We start from the raw sequence: 5,740 nt of genomic DNA on the forward strand, positions 1-5,740 counted from the left end.
AAATTCACCCGCTAAGCTACAATATATGTTTTGTTACAAAGCCATAGTCTGTTTACAACAACGGTTATAATCATAAGCAACTCAAACATCCATATGTTTTGTCCTGTGTTCTTTAGTGTACGCGCCGTAACAGTGGGACCAAACAGGCGACTTATCATAAATCCGAATACGGTTAACCACCTACGATTAACCATTTGCATTCGTAATTTCCCGACAAGCCGAAGTGTTGTACTGTCGTTTATGCCATTGAACGAAAATTGTCAACACAAAGTTTCAGTTCACTGCACTTTTGTGCGTATTTCTCCCGTTTCAGTGAAATGGTGAGTCTTGCAATTGGTTAACCGTGCTTTAGCATAATTAATCAGCTATGAATTGCGGATTATTTATAATGACGGTTAACCACTTTGGCTGTTTGCAACATGAAGAGTTTTCAGGGTTGTACAGTTTTCAACTGAATAAACGATTTTACCTATCATGTAAAATAGCATCACAAGTAAACCGATCACTCTAAACCTCCTGCTCTTCAGTACTGGCGCTATGAAATGGTTAATCGTTCGTCTATCAAATGGTTAATCGTTCCTTTCTTCCTATATGTTGTTAATCGTTCGTCTACTTGGCACTTGTTTACCGTAGTTGCAAGTTTCGGAAGCAAACTTCATTTCATAGTGCCTTCACTGTTTACTAAAATCTGCCCTTTTTAAAGAAGGCCCGAGTATAAATTCCGCGAAACGTCACGAGGTACACACTTCTCAATTGCCTTCCACCAAGAACACCGCTGCCCTCCATAGATTATATCTCAGTGCCCAAAATGTACCCATTTCGACACAAGAAGTATCACAACACCGTTACATTTTCAACTGTCTGAACAGAAATGATCTTTTAGTGTTCATCTAAGAACGAGTTAGGAAGTCTCCACCTCGCACACAATTAACAACAACGTTTACAAGAATTGACAACTGTAAATAAATTCTCTTAACCTAATTAAAAGTGAGACCTCCTTGACGAGAAATTATTTCCCTCAAGTTGTTCATTTATTTGAACTACTAGCCTCTTCATACTCGTTAAATATATCTAGCAAAATTCAATCATTTCCATAATATGCATACTCCCCACTTCTACAGACACTTCACATAAATAGCTCCCATGACCTTTTCATTCAATTACTAACTACAGCTCGCGTGACACGCAGCTACACACAATCTCAGACAAAAATAAAGGGGACACCTCACGCTGCGTAGCAGATTACCCCTTCCCCCTATTCAATGTTGCAAAGAGAACGGCGTTTTTTCCAGGAGCCCGACAGTTTTTACGCCATCAACATTGTCACGGGGGAGGGGGGTTCAAACAAGCTTTGGTGTCACGATCTTTTTGACCGGGATTGTGTTGATTACAGAACTGTAGAAAGTTCTAAAGTGATCTCGTTGCGGTTTGGGTGTAATGATATGGATGTGCCACGTTTGTCCTCGCGTCATTTGGGTGAGTGCTCCTATGCTTTGGATGAGGACGATGTGTCTAATTGTTGCCGAATATGTTCTGGAACATGTTTTCTGTGTAGTTGCAGATGTATTTAGGGAGAGATTGCAACTGCACGATACAGGACTTAGCTGAAAGTGGATGAAAATGGTTTCTCGGCGGTGGATTGATAATAACACACGTGCTCGTGTGTATTATTTGAGCCAAGTTAAGGGAATGTCAATTCGAAAAACGGCACTACATTGTAATGTTTCACGTGGAGTTGTTTGGAGAATAATCCAGCGACAGCGCGAGAAAGAATCCTGAACCGCTGTAAAAGCAAGACTTCAACTTTACAACGCGGACGTCCGAGAAAACTGACAGGTAGACAGGGGCGTTTACTTCTGAGATGCTTGGCCAAATTGCGCGATGAAGATGGCAAGCGATTAGATGCTATCATTACGAGTCGTGGCCGTCGTATACGATATTAACAAACGATTTCTGTAGAACCAAGAACTATCTTTTGATTATTTCAAAGTTTCTAGAGAGAGAAGCCGTATCACTGCAATATCAGGGCATATAACAGAGTACATTGGGATAAACTATGGTGACTGAACAGAGTTCTCTGTACTGTAATTTGTACTAGTCACGTCAATGGAAATTCACCCGCTAAGCTACAATATATGTTTTGTTACAAAGCCATAGTCTGTTTACAACAACGGTTATAATCATAAGCAACTCAAACATCCATATGTTTTGTCCTGTGTTCTTTAGTGTACGCGCCGTAACAGTGGGACCAAACAGGCGACTTATCATAAATCCGAATACGGTTAACCACCTACGATTAACCATTTGCATTCGTAATTTCCCGACAAGCCGAAGTGTTGTACTGTCGTTTATGCCATTGAACGAAAATTGTCAACACAAAGTTTCAGTTCACTGCACTTTTGTGCGTATTTCTCCCGTTTCAGTGAAATGGTGAGTCTTGCAATTGGTTAACCGTGCTTTAGCATAATTAATCAGCTATGAATTGCGGATTATTTATAATGACGGTTAACCACTTTGGCTGTTTGCAACATGAAGAGTTTTCAGGGTTGTACAGTTTTCAACTGAATAAACGATTTTACCTATCATGTAAAATAGCATCACAAGTAAACCGATCACTCTAAACCTCCTGCTCTTCAGTACTGGCGCTATGAAATGGTTAATCGTTCGTCTATCAAATGGTTAATCGTTCCTTTCTTCCTATATGTTGTTAATCGTTCGTCTACTTGGCACTTGTTTACCGTAGTTGCAAGTTTCGGAAGCAAACTTCATTTCATAGTGCCTTCACTGTTTACTAAAATCTGCCCTTTTTAAAGAAGGCCCGAGTATAAATTCCGCGAAACGTCACGAGGTACACACTTCTCAATTGCCTTCCACCAAGAACACCGCTGCCCTCCATAGATTATATCTCAGTGCCCAAAATGTACCCATTTCGACACAAGAAGTATCACAACACCGTTACATTTTCAACTGTCTGAACAGAAATGATCTTTTAGTGTTCATCTAAGAACGAGTTAGGAAGTCTCCACCTCGCACACAATTAACAACAACGTTTACAAGAATTGACAACTGTAAATAAATTCTCTTAACCTAATTAAAAGTGAGACCTCCTTGACGAGAAATTATTTCCCTCAAGTTGTTCATTTATTTGAACTACTGGCCTCTTCATACTCGTTAAATATATCTAGCAAAATTCAATCATTTCCATAATATGCATACACCCCACTTGTACAGACACTTCACATAAATAGCTCCCATGACCTTTTCATTCAATTACTAACTACAGCTCGCGTGACACGCAGCTACACACATGTGTTGATTACAGAACTGTAGAAAGTTCTACAGAGATCTCGTTGCGGTTTGGTTGTAAAGATATGGATGTGCCACGTTTGTCCTCGCGTCATTTGGGTGAGTGCTCCTATGCTTTGGATGAGGAATATGTGTCTAATTGTTGCCGAATATGTTCTGGAACATGTTTTCTGTGTAGTTGCAGATGTATTTAGGGAGAGATTGCAACTGCACGATACAGGACTTAGCTGAAAGTGGATGAAAATGGTTTCTCGGCGGTGGATTGATAATAACACACGTGCTCGTGTGTATTATTTGAGCCAAGTTAAGGGAATGTCAATTCGAAAAACGGCACTACATTGTAATGTTTCACGTGGAGTTGTTTGGAGAATAATCCAGCGACAGCGCGAGAAAGAATCCTGAACCGCTGTAAAAGCAAGACTTCAACTTTACAACGCGGACGTCCGAGAAAACTGACAGGTAGACAGGGGCGTTTACTTCTGAGATGCTTGGCCAAATTGCGCGATGAAGATGGCAAGCGATTAGATGCTATCATTACGAGTCGTGGCCGTCGTATACGATATTAACAAACGATTTCTGTAGAACCAAGAACTATCTTTTGATTATTTCAAAGTTTCTAGAGAGAGAAGCCGTATCACTGCAATATCAGGGCATATAACAGAGTACATTGGGATAAACTATGGTGACTGAACAGAGTTCTCTGTACTGTAATTTGTACTAGTCACGTCAATGGAAATTCACCCGCTAAGCTACAATATATGTTTTGTTACAAAGCCATAGTCTGTTTACAACAACGGTTATAATCATAAGCAACTCAAACATCCATATGTTTTGTCCTGTGTTCTTTAGTGTACGCGCCGTAACAGTGGGACCAAACAGGCGACTTATCATAAATCCGAATACGGTTAACCACCTACGATTAACCATTTGCATTCGTAATTTCCCGACAAGCCGAAGTGTTGTACTGTCGTTTATGCCATTGAACGAAAATTGTCAACACAAAGTTTCAGTTCACTGCACTTTTGTGCGTATTTCTCCCGTTTCAGTGAAATGGTGAGTCTTGCAATTGGTTAACCGTGCTTTAGCATAATTAATCAGCTATGAATTGCGGATTATTTATAATGACGGTTAACCACTTTGGCTGTTTGCAACATGAAGAGTTTTCAGGGTTGTACAGTTTTCAACTGAATAAACGATTTTACCTATCATGTAAAATAGCATCACAAGTAAACCGATCACTCTAAACCTCCTGCTCTTCAGTACTGGCGCTATGAAATGGTTAATCGTTCGTCTATCAAATGGTTAATCGTTCCTTTCTTCCTATATGTTGTTAATCGTTCGTCTACTTGGCACTTGTTTACCGTAGTTGCAAGTTTCGGAAGCAAACTTCATTTCATAGTGCCTTCACTGTTTACTAAAATCTGCCCTTTTTAAAGAAGGCCCGAGTATAAATTCCGCGAAACGTCACGAGGTACACACTTCTCAATTGCCTTCCACCAAGAACACCGCTGCCCTCCATAGATTATATCTCAGTGCCCAAAATGTACCCATTTCGACACAAGAAGTATCACAACACCGTTACATTTTCAACTGTCTGAACAGAAATGATCTTTTAGTGTTCATCTAAGAACGAGTTAGGAAGTCTCCACCTCGCACACAATTAACAACAACGTTTACAAGAATTGACAACTGTAAATAAATTCTCTTAACCTAATTAAAAGTGAGACCTCCTTGACGAGAAATTATTTCCCTCAAGTTGTTCATTTATTTGAACTACTAGCCTCTTCATACTCGTTAAATATATCTAGCAAAATTCAATCATTTCCATAATATGCATACTCCCCACTTCTACAGACACTTCACATAAATAGCTCCCATGACCTTTTCATTCAATTACTAACTACAGCTCGCGTGACACGCAGCTACACACAATCTCAGACAAAAATAAAGGGGACACCTCACGCTGCGTAGCAGATTACCCCTTCCCCCTATTCAATGTTGCAAAGAGAACGGCGTTTTTTCCAGGAGCCCGACAGTTTTTACGCCATCAACATTGTCACGGGGGAGGGGGGTTCAAACAAGCTTTGGTGTCACGATCTTTTTGACCGGGATTGTGTTGATTACAGAACTGTAGAAAGTTCTAAAGTGATCTCGTTGCGGTTTGGGTGTAATGATATGGATGTGCCACGTTTGTCCTCGCGTCATTTGGGTGAGTGCTCCTATGCTTTGGATGAGGACGATGTGTCTAATTGTTGCCGAATATGTTCTGGAACATGTTTTCTGTGTAGTTGCAGATGTATTTAGGGAGAGATTGCAACTGCACGATACAGGACTTAGCTGAAAGTGGATGAAAATGGTTTCTCGGCGGTGGATTGATAATAACACACGTGCTCGTGTGTATTATTTGAGCCAAGTTAAGGGAATGTCAATTCGA

The sequence above is a fragment of the Montipora capricornis genome, chromosome 3 (genome assembly GCF_036669925.1).
Source record: "Montipora capricornis isolate CH-2021 chromosome 3, ASM3666992v2, whole genome shotgun sequence".
Classification (NCBI taxonomy): Eukaryota; Metazoa; Cnidaria; class Anthozoa; order Scleractinia; family Acroporidae; genus Montipora; species Montipora capricornis.